The sequence below is a fragment of the Danio rerio genome, chromosome 12, assembly GCF_052040795.2.
Source record: "Danio rerio strain M-AB ecotype USA chromosome 12, GRCz13ab, whole genome shotgun sequence".
NCBI classification, from domain to species: Eukaryota; Metazoa; Chordata; class Actinopteri; order Cypriniformes; family Danionidae; genus Danio; species Danio rerio.
This window is the reverse complement of record NC_141032.1, coordinates 45,272,501-45,285,023: the sequence shown is the minus strand read 5'-3', so window position 1 is coordinate 45,285,023 and position 12,523 is coordinate 45,272,501. Positions and strand designations below refer to the sequence as shown.

The 12,523-nt window shown below is 33.8% G+C and overlaps 1 protein-coding gene across 25 annotated transcripts in view; it reads left to right on the top strand.

The window, feature by feature from the left end:
• The window catches only part of LOC147834572 (uncharacterized), a 274,792-nt gene that overhangs the window by 15,150 nt on the left and 247,119 nt on the right, over positions 1 to 12,523 (top strand). The gene's annotated exons all lie outside the window — the stretch shown is intronic.

Below are 12,523 nucleotides of genomic sequence, written 5' to 3'. Positions count from 1 at the left end.
TAATTAGTCTGCTTTTACTAAAATGTGTTTATTCCATACAAAGTGTTAACCAGATCGGTTATATACTTGTATTAATGGAGGTGCGCTTGCGACATTCAAAAAAGTTCAGGGGCCTCATGTACGAAGACTTGCGTGGAAATCTTACTAAAACATTGCGTACGCACAAAGCTGTAAATGTGCGTAAGCAGAAAAAAATTCAGATGTATGAAACACTGCGTACACCGAATCTCACGCATATTCTTTTGTACATCCGAATGAACGTGAAACTGAGCGCAACATGCACGAGCACAAAACTCCTCCCTGCCTCCTCCCCGTATGAATATGCTAATGACTATGCTAATGGCAAAACCCAACGAAAAAGCAATGGCAAAAGCAAGCAAAAAGAGAAACTTTGAACAGAATGTGAATTGGAGGTGCTGCTTTTGGAGGTAGACCGGAGAAAAACGGTGTTATTTGCAAGTTTGTTCTCCGGAATTAACAACAAAAGAAAAAAATAGAGTGGGAGAGTTTAGCTGATGCGGTCAACACAGTTGGGTCTGAACATCGCACTGAGTGCATTAACAAAAGAAATAGTGTGGTTTATATCTGTAAAATGTTGCAGGACGCTTAACAGTCTCAGTGGCGCTACTCGTAAGACGCATGTGATCATAAATTTACACGTTCGAGCATGAACTCGGCTCGAATCCAGCGTCTGATAAACTCTTTCTTGTTTTTTCCCCCGCTACATATCAGATTTTGCCAACTATTTATCACGAGAAAGACAAGTAGGAATCATCAATAAGTTCATATCAATAAGCATCATATTTTATTTGCACATTTATTGAATGGAAATGTTTCTGATTCACGCATGCAAATTCATCTTCAGATAGTGTCTTTATAGCAATGTGCGTGCAGTAGATCGCTCAGATTACATTGGGAAAACAGGCGACTGCTGCAAATTGTGCTTTAATGTTTAGCTGGTCAACTGTATGGTATGGAAACCTTATATACCTGCTGAACCTGTCTCATACAGCTGCCATTGCAAGGCTCAGACACTTTGTAGAGAGGAATTTAACACAACTGCCTCTAGGAGTCGCCAATGGAAATAAAACAGACACGCACAAAAAATGTGCGTACGCCTGCCAGAAAGCTGCCGTGAAGCTGCGCACATTCCCACGTTCAGTTCATTGTTAGTAAATCCAAACGTGAGCGATTCTGAGCGTGAAACCTGGCGTACGCAAAGTTTTTGTGCGTACGCAGCGTTGATACATGAGGCCCCAGATGTTTTAAACTAGGTGCGTCTAGAAACTGCGCGCAGTTCACAAGCGTACCGCTTGCACAACAAGTGTGCGTCGCTCGTGCAAGTTGCGCACCTCCATTGGAAATGACAAACTTATACCCTTAGCGTATTGGCACTGCTTTCAAGGTGAACGCTAAGCAGCCACATTTAAATAAAACTATAGCGCTTCAGATCGAAACTACATACCAAATCTTTATTTTAGCAATATTGACAATGGTGGTCGGTCAATAAATATTGATACCAATTTTTTTTCGCCCAGCCCTACTCCTTACAGAATTGCCAACTGGCCCAGTGAGGACTCAAACCAGCGACCTTCTTGCTGTGAGGCGACAGTGATAACCACTGAGCCATCATGCCACTATCTCATTAATAATTGCATTAAATCAGAAGCAATGAGGAATTTAAGCTTTAAAAAAAATGACCTTCAAAATAAATCCCACCCCAATAAAGAGTAAAATATGGAAAGACTAGCCCCAACCTCCACTATGTAGATGACTGAAGCCGTCTGTTTCCTGTTTGTTGTGATACGATGTGTCACGCCTGGACCAGATGTTTCATGCACATAGTGTCATTGTCTCAGAATCACTCACCGTTTCATAATTGTTCTGAATGCATGGGAATGCAAGTGATGTGTGTTTCATCGTGAGTCATGACATTGGCAGACATCTAGTGTTTGTCACTGCATAGTGTGCACGTTTATCATATGGTAATCGTTTGCCAAGATGCATAAACACGCCCACACGTCACTAACAGAGTTACACATATATTTGGCAAACAAAACTATAAATTGGACATGCTTTCCTCAGTGAGTTGCATGTGTGTTTTTTTTTTTTTTGAGCAATTCTTATAGTTTGTGTCATTTTAGTTTGATTGTATAGCACACACATTTGAACAATACACTCTAAGAAATGCTGGGTTATTTAAGCCCAAAATGCAAACATTGTGTAAAATGTGCTCCTATCACTTTATGAATTAACCCAGCTGTTGGTTTAGTTCTTATTACACACATAATTGAGTTGAAATATAAAATTTTTGGAGTGTAATAGTAATATTTGGATAAGTTTTGATTATTTTTTAATTTAGTGTAGCAGCATATACAGTGCAATATTTCAGCTTAAAAGAGGATACATTTTTCACTAGCTACTGTATGTTTCCATCCAAAGATGCTAATAAAATTTATGCGCAAAACAGGAGCATTGCTTAAAAAACTTGAGAATAAAGCAGCGTTTCCATTCTGTTTGTCAAAGCGAACAAAATGGTCACTTCCTGATTAACTGGCACCAAATATCAACAGCAAAAACAAAATTTGCTGCAGTAGAAGAAGCTGTAGAAATATTTTCTTCATGTAATGGATTACTTGCGCCTCAGAAGAAAATGCTGACATGCAATGAATGCGTGGTGGCAGTTGAAGGTTTGAGATGCGGAGCACAGACACTCTTGACTATTCTGGAGGTCATTAATAATCCTGTGTAATGATAATACTAATACTAATAGTATAATACTAATAATGATAGTAACTAATACTGAAACGGTTAAGGCGTTTTAGAATGACCAGAACAACTACAATGTGCTCAGCCTGCTAGTTTGTCCATTCACACACAGTTTAATCATCACATGATCCCTTATAACAAAATCACATGACTTTTTTTTTAATGTGCATACTAGAATTTGTTCATTAAAGGGTTTCCATCGTAGTTTATGAAAATCTTATCGAATAAAAAGTTTTTCCAACTCCGTTATGTGCATACATTTTTTTTATGTGCATTTTTAAAACTTATGAACATAGTGGCGTTTCAATCAACTGTTTTTTTATGCGCATATCCAAAATGCACATAAAAATAGGTGGATGGAAACATAACTAATGCCAATCATTTCACTTATTATAAATTATAGAAAGTATCAAAACGCAATGTAAACAAAATAAATAAAGTAAATAATAACAATAACAATAAACTAATTATTTAAACAAAAATAACAACAACAAATCAATTCTGGCAGGATCAAATATACACCTAATAGTCAAACTCTGTATTTAATAATATTAAATTTTTCTTTGGTGTCTGAACAGGAGACTTACAAGCTTACTGGTTATCAAATTAGAAAATGCGTACCTTGCAGATTAAAACCACCCAGCAGGCACACAACATCATAACACTTTAATATTACTTTAGGTTTAGGTCATGATGTCAGGTGACTAAAATTCAATGTCTAGCCAGCATCTAAGAACAGCGTTATTAAGTCAAATTATGTTAATATTTGCAATGATTTTTAGGTTGTGTTAAAAAGTGACCAAATCAACGTCAAGCCAACATTTTAAACTGAGGTCATATTGACGTCAAATACTGACATTTGTTCATCAGGTATATACGGCAACCAAAATCTAACATCTGATAGACATTTTAGTGGTAACGTCCACACAACGTCAAGCTGTAACATCATTAGATGTTGATTTTTAGGCTGGACATTGGACATTCCGACGTCAACATTATTTTTATTTCCAAACAAAATGTAACTTCCAAATGATGTTCGGGTACAACGTCAATCTGACGTCATGTTGACGTCCTGTGCCTGCTGGGCAAGTAGCAATTATTTAATGCTTTTACAAAATCTGGATAGAGTAACCATATTCAGTCCAATTGGTCCAGATATTTAAAAAAAAAAAAATTTGAAGGCGAAGGGAAATTAAGTTTTTTTTTTACATAACATAAATGTCGTATACAGTTTCCAACCACTCTTGGGTTGTAGGGGGTTCAGGAAGTAACTAATGCCTTGTAAATGCTTTTTCTGCAATTATTAATATGCCAAATTGATAGATATAGATAAGTTTTGCAAGAATTTACAGTTTTAGAAACCCCAAATATTTGTAAATTCAATGTACACAGTTAATTGCCTAAAATTTTGTCTTATTTTATACTATTAATTTACATTTTAAATCACTTATTAAATCAAATCAAATCACTTATTGTTGCACCATCAGCAGCACGTGTACTATGATGAGTGAAAAGCTTAGATGCTGCCTCCAGACAGTGCAAAATACAGACAGTGCAAAATATAATGATTGTGCAAAATACAGCAACATACTCCCCCCCCAAAAAAACCTAAACAATAAACAATCGGCAATGTTAACAGTAATACGTATAAGACAATGAATAGGTATATGCATAGTTTGACTGTTGGTGATAAATTATTGTAGGCAATATTGTTTTAAGTGCGGATTAGTTAAAGGTTTTTCCTAGTTCAGTTTGATTTTATTTAGCCAATCTTAAAATGTATATAAAAATAAATCAAATGTTTGTACGTACATCTTTCAAAATATTATTATTGTTTTACACTGACTTTAACAGCACTTTGTGTCAAAATATGATACTGCTTGTTTAAACAGTGGCTCCATTATGGCTCCCATGTTGCCTCTATAAATGTTAAACTAATTAACAGAGCCACTGATATCAGGTGACCAAATCCTGTTAGAGAGACTGAAAGATTACGCTGTTCCCAACACAATAAAAGATGCCGTTTTCACGCTCTCTGCCTTTCCATCCGGTGTTCACTCGTCTCCCCTTCAGCAGAAGCGAGGCACTTTTTTTTCCAAGCCTTTTTCCACTTCTGTCTCTTCAGTAGAACACCCTGGATATCCGCTTTTATTGATGTCGGAAAGTGTAAATCACGTTCTCCTATTTTGTCATTCCAGTCATTTTAGTCACTAAAGGATTACTTCAAGTGACTGAACTTGGCTGTTATCTGTTGGACTCGGCGGCCAGGTCATCTCCGGGGACGGGAGAACAGGTCCCACTGCTGTGACCTGATCACCATCCGGCCCCTTGGATCCAGCTCGCTAGTCATTTTCTGACTGATGTGTGCCGGCTGTCACCGAAACAGCACTTAACAACAACAATGCCATCCGGCTCTGAAAGAGAAAGGGAGTGAGCGAGATTGAAATGGACGGGGCTGAACATCCCCTAATGCAAAATTTATAAAGTTTTGAGGGTTGTTAGGTTTTAAAGCGCCGGATTAGACCTGATCTACCTTTGGTGTCACTGTGAATTAGAGCTTTTAATTCTGCGCTGGAGGACACAAAGAGAGCGAGAGACGGAGGGAGAGATGGATTGTCACCCACTGTATCAATGTGTCACCTCTCACTAAAACAAAAAGCAGAAAACAAAGGCCTGATTTAAGCGTGTTCGATATCCCCAAAGCCCTGATGAACAGAAGCACATGCTAAATTATTCAAAGAGTATTAATTCTCATCTAGTTAGAGTCCATAATGCAGGGCTTTTTCTTCTGGGTTTGAATGTACTACAGTGGTCCGTGATAAGCATTTGGCTTCTTTTTATTGCATCTGATGACAAATGATGTCCGCAAACAAACCAAGTTCACTTTAATTCGTTGTTTTAGCATCATGAATTTTAATCAGATTGTGTTTAGATAAAAATGTTTTGATTTCTCCCCCCTCAAAAGATTTTCCATCTTTGATATGTAACCCTTAACAGAACTTTGTATGGCAGGATCTGATCAAACACACTGTGAATACGTATACATTAAATTAGATTGTATGTCTTTTTGTTTGTGGGTTGCCATTTGAAAGTGCTTTTATTTTGTTCTGATTTGTTTGTTATAGTAAAATTGTGAATTTAAAAAAATGTTGGAAGAGCAAACTGATATTTTTGCTTGGACTTATTTAAGAAGACTTTATGTAGACCATTTTATGGGATCTAAACGAAAACAATGGTCCCAACATATTTCCTGTTTTTAATCTCGAATAGCCTCTGAGAATCCCAAAAAGAGCCACACATTGATAATGTTATGATAGCTGTTTTAACATTAAGTAAGTAATGATTGAATTACCTCTTGTTACTGATATGAAATGGTTTGATAATAAGCAGGAAATGTTCATGGGCCAATGACATGACCACAATGAAGTTTCATATTTTCTGAAGCTTTGCAATTTAATATTTGTGCATATACATAGGATTAGTCAGTACTGAAGCCAAATCTGGAACAAATCTAACAAAAATACAAAATTAGCATACCCAAATTTATAAAAATATTCAATAAACAAATTTTAAAAATAGAAAAATTCAAGAGAAACTAAATTGTATAGTTTTCCTAATATTTAGCACGAGTTTAAATGCATTATCTTTCTATTTCTAAATATATTTGGTGACTAAAATGTTGTTTTAATAAAAATATCCATTTATTAATTCTGTTTTGTTCAAATGCACCAACATATATGACTTGCATCCACTGAGAAATGGATAAAAAATTTAAAATGGGGTTCACTCATTTATGAGCACTGTATTTTAAACATGTTAAATTATTATTATTATTATTATTATTATTATTATTATTTTATATTATTATTATTATTTTATATTTAGTCAGTATTGTATACAAATACAGTACAATCAATACTGTAGTCATGCAAAGTTTAGATCAAATAAAAAATACTCACTGCGTAGTGTGCATGTATGGTGTGCGTTTGCCAAAATGCATGAACACACCCACACAACATGAACAGTTACACACATTTAGCAAACAAAAGTTGCATGTGTTGTTTTTTTCTTATTCCTTATAGTTTATATAATTCTAGTTTGATTGTGTAGCACACACATTTAAACAATGCATTCTAAGAAATGCTGGGTTATTTAAGCCAAAAATGCAAACATTGGGTTAAATTTGGTCCTATTAATTTAGTTAAACCAGCAGTTGGTTTAGTCCAGGGGTGCCCAAACTCCATCCTGGTGGGCCATTGTCCTGCAAAGTTTAGTCTCAGCTCTAATCAGACGCACCTGGGCTAGCTAATCAAGCTCTTACCAGGTTTCCTAGAAACATTGTGTGTGTTGAGGCAAGTTGGAGCTAAAATCTGCAGGACGCCGGCCCTCCAGGCCCAAGTTTGGACACCCCTGGTTTAGTCCATATTGCACCCATATTTATTAACCCATATATTTTAAGAGTGTGTTGTTGTTGTTGTTGTTGTTGTTGTTGTTGTTATTATTATTATTATTATTATTATTATTATTATTATTATTATTATTATTATTGTCTAGACAAGTTAGGGAAGAATTTACAGGTTTAAAGACTTTAAAAATTTGTAAATTCAGTGCATACACTGTAAAAAGTGGTTAGTTACTTAAAGCGAGTAAACTAATTGCCTTAAAAGCAACAAATTGACTTTACAAAAATAAAGTAAACCTGTTGTAACTTAGAATAGTTAAGTTGACTTAATTTTTATAATTATGCTTATTGTACTTACTTTTTTAAGAATCAGCTAGTTCTTTTTTACAGTGTCAGACTATTTTAGCACATGTTTTCAAATGATTACTGTAATTATTACAATATTACACATTTGGTGCTTCATTAAGTTTTTAAAATCTGGCCTGTATTTGATTTAGAAGACACACTGGAGTCTGGAAGAGCAGATTTGTTTTAGTTACTGTCATTTTGCTAGGTACAAAAAACAAAAAAAAAAAGAAGAAAAGAAAAACAAGTATAATAAATATGTATCGGAAAAAGTGATTAGTTTACTTTCATTAAAAAAAAATGAAAACAGTTTGCATAATTTAAAAAATTAAGTCAAGTTTAGAGTTCCAAGAGACAATGCAAGGTTTACTTGCATTTTTTTTTTTTTTTTTTTTGTAAAGTGAACTTGTTTCTTTTAAGGCAAATGATTTTCTCACTTTAAATAACCACTTTTTATAGTGTAGGGTTTAATAATTAATATTTAATATTTTTTCTTAATTGAATACTCCCTTAATTTCATTTGTAATCACTCTTGTTCCTTTTAAATTCTCCTCTGATGTGTTTTATTTTTATTTTTATTTATTTATTTATTATTATTATTATTATTTTTAAAGCCAATCTTTACATTTATTTAAAACAAATAACCAAAAAATAAATAAATAAAAACTTTTGAAGGGGAAAATTAGGTCAACAAATCAGTGTAACTTGTTATTAATTAGTTAAAATTGCTAGATTTATTTGCAATATATAACATCAATAGGTCTATACATATTTTCCCCTAATTTTAAAAATAACTTTATTACTTAATACTGTATGTGACTAATTTATTGTAATATTTGTTATAATAATGTTCAACACACAATATAATACTTGATCCTCTGTGGTTTAATATTTCCTTGTAGAAAGTAATGCTATTCATTCATAATTACTGTACATGTGGCTTACGAATCCAAGCCACAGTAGGAGGAACGCTTAGAACAAACAATCCTCCCTGAAGATCTTGATCTGTGTATCTAATAAACAGCAGCTATTTCCCTCTCTTTCTTTCTTTCTTTCTTGTTGCTCTCTTTCGGGTTTTTCTCTGCCTTGATTCATTGAGTAGAAAACACAGTCCATTGAGTGGAAAATCAGAGGAAGGAAAAAAAAAATGCCTGTAACTGATAATGTTGGCCCGGACCGAAATAGGTTTACTCCAAAAATTCCCATGTCGAATGCTCTGAGAATCGTACATAAAAACCGGCCAGCTCCTGAGGGCAAGCGCGAGCATCCAGCGTGCTCATATACGCAGAGCCGAAAACCTGCAGGAGCGACTCTCTCTCTCTCTATCTCTCTCGTTCTCCCTCTTCTGCAAGCTGCTGTGTTGTTATTTATGATGACTATGCAGAGTTTGCAGCGTTTCATCTATCAATAGATGTACTAAACAAGCCATTACTGTAAAGAGCATTACAAGAGCAAGAAAGATTAGAGAAATACATAAAATCTCTGGTGCTCGCCTGCCGTGTCTGGCTTTCCTAGCTCTCTTACTGTTTCTCTGAGGGGGTAATTGCGGCGTGTAGCTCTCTCAGAGGAAACAGGGAGGGAATTTTCACTTGCTGCCAGTCGACAGCACTCTACCTGCTGTTTTTGTTGAAACCCTTCAGCTTGGGAGGTGTTGCATCTGCCGCGTTCTCAGTGTTTCGTGCTCGCCGTCCCCCTGGACCAGAGGTGTGACACTTTCTCCAAAACTTTAAAGACTCGTAGAGCTTTCAGCTTTTGGGTTGAAGCTGTTTCATTGTCTCTTTCTGAGTGCACGGTAGCCCATGCTTCCAGAAATAGAAGGAAGAGTCTGTGTGTTTTAAATGTCTTGATGTGTGGGTTTGTGTTCCAGATAGAGACACTTGATTTGGAATCTACACATGAGTGCATACACGTCTATGCATATTTCAATAGGCATGCATTTAAGGATTGCATGTAAAAGTGAATGTTTGTATGGTTCAAAAACGAGATGTCCTGTTTTTTTTTTTTTGTGCTTCATATTACATTTTACAAAATTAATACTTATTATTATAATAAATAATTATAATAACGTTTTTATTTGCATATATTTATTTTCAGCGGGTGATTTTTAAAAAAAATTGTGTTTGTTAGTGTTTTTAATGTTTAAAAATAAAAACAAATATTAATACTGATAATTATAATACTAATAAAAATATATTTACAATAGGCCTTGGCAGTCGGGTAAAAATGCAATCTCGATAATTTTTTTTTTATTCCAAATTGAACTATAACCATATATATTTCGATACACTGTAAGTTGTTAATGCTTCTATATTTTTAAGAGTATCCCAACAACGACTAAAGCCAGACAGGAGACACTTGATTTGGAAGCTACACATGAGTGCATACATGTCTATGCAAATTTCAATAGGCATGCATTATTGCATGTAAAAGTGAATATTTGTATATGGTTCAAAGACAAAATGTCCTGTTTTTAGTGTCCGCTTCATATTACATTTACAAAACTAATACAGTTTATATTAATGTTTTTATGTGCATATTTATTTTCAGCAGGTGATTTTTTTTGTGTGTTTGGTGGTGTTGTTAATGTTTAAAATTAAAAACAAATATTAATACTGATAATTATAATACTAATAAAATATATTTATAATAGGGCTGGGCGATCTCAATAATTATTTTTATTCCAAATTGAACTATAAATATATATATTTTGATATACTGTAAGTTGTCAATGCTCCAACAATGACTGAAGCCACGGAAATTAGAGGGTCAGTTAGATGGCATAACATTCCCATCTGATAAATTTTCGATGTTCGAAAATTTGGCACATCTCTAATATTAACAGCCTTTTTAAGATTCCCATCGTTGCACATTTCTGCTGTGTGATTGGCTCTTAGATCAATGTAGAGTAAAAAAAGTCCAGAGCTTATCAATGTTATTGACATAAATTTTTATCATGATTCAATATAATATCGTTTAACGGCCCAGCCTTAGAAGACACTTGATTTGGAATCTACGCATGAGTGCATGCACATCTATGCACATTTTATTAGGCATGTATGATTGCATGTAAAAGTGAATATTTGTATATGGTTCAAAGGCAAAATGTCCAGTTTTTAGTGTCTGCTTCATATTACATTTACAAAAGTAATACTATTTATATTAATGTTTTTGTTTGCATAAATTATTTTCAACAGGTGATTATTTAAAATGATGTTGGTAATGTTTAAAATTAAAAACAATTATTAATATATCATAATACTGATGATTATAATTAAAATAAAAATATATTTATAATAGGTTTGAGCGATATGGCAAAAATGCAAACTCGATAATTATTTTCCAAATTGAATGATAACAATATATATTTCAATATAAGTTGTTAATGCTTACAGATTTAAAATAAAACCCCAACAATGACTGAAGCCACGAAAATTTTAGGGTCCATTGAATGCCATAACATATTTTCTGCCGAAAACTTTTTGGTGTCCCAAAATTTTGTACATTTCTATCATCAACACACTTTCAGACTCCCATTGTTGCACATTTCTGCTGTGGGATTGACTCTTAGAGCAATGTAGAGTAAAAAAGTCCAGAGCTTATCATTGTTAACGACATAGTATCGCGATTTAATATAATATCGCTTATTGGCTCAGCCCTAAATTAAAATACAAAATTAGTACAATTAATAGACTCGCAGAGCTTTCAGCTTCTGGGTTGAAGCCGTTTCATTGTCTCTTCCTGACTGCACAGCAGCCAGTGCTTTCAGAAATAGAAGAAAAAATGTTCTGTTTGTTTTAAATGTCTTGATGTGTGCGTTTATGTTCTGGATAGAGACACTTGATTTTGAATATACGCATGAGTGCATGCACTTCTATGCATATTTCAATATAGGCATGCATGATTGCAAGTTTGTAAATGGTTCAAAGAAGAGATGTCACGTTTTTAGCGTCCGCTTTATATTACATTTACAAAATTAAAACTATTTATAATAACGTTTTTATATAATTTATTTTCAACAGGTGTTTTTTTTTTTTTATAAGTGTTGTTAATGTTTAAAATTAAAAACCAATATTAGTACTGATAATTATAATACTAATAAAATATATTTATAATAGGACTGGGCGAAATGGCATAAATGCAATCTCGATACCAAATTGAACGATAACGATATATATTTTAATATAAGTTGTTAATTCTTACAGATTTTAAAGAGTAACCCAACAATAACTAAAGCCACAAAATTTAGAGGGTCCATTAAATGGCATATTATATTTTCTGTTGAAAAATTTTCGGTGTCTGAAAATTCTGTTCATCTCTAATATCAACACACTTTTAGATTCCCATTGTTGCACATTTCTGCTGTGTGATTGGCTCTTAGATCAATGTAGAGTAAAAAAGTCCAGAGCTTATCATTGTTATGGGCATAAAGTGTATTGCGATTTGATATAATATCGCTTATCAGCCCAGCCCTAATTTATAATACAAAATTAGTAATATTAATAAAGACTCGCAGAACTTTCAGCTTTTAGGTTTAACTTGAAGCTGTTTCATTGTCTCTTCCTGATTGCACAGTAGCCCAGAAATAGAAGAAAAAAGTCTGTGTGTTTTAAATGCCCTGATGTGTGGGTTTGGATGGAGACACTTGATTTGGTATCTGGTGCATACACGTCTATGCATATTTCAATAGGCATGCATGATTGCAAGTTTGTATATAAGACGAGATGTCCTGTTTTAGTGTCTGCTTCATATTACATTTACAAATGCATTGACTGTAGAAAGCAAGTAGTGAATGTAAGTCCTAAATGTTTTAGGTAAGTTTTGTGAAAATGAATTATTGGTGAAATATTGATGGTGTAGAACACGTTTAATGTTAATGTATACTACTTAAAGTGTGCTATAGTTAAAAAATAATTGCTGACATATATAAAAACACTTTGAAGTGGTTTGAAGGATAGTAACAAAGTGAATAAAAAACACATTTTAATCTTTTTTAATATTAATGTTATA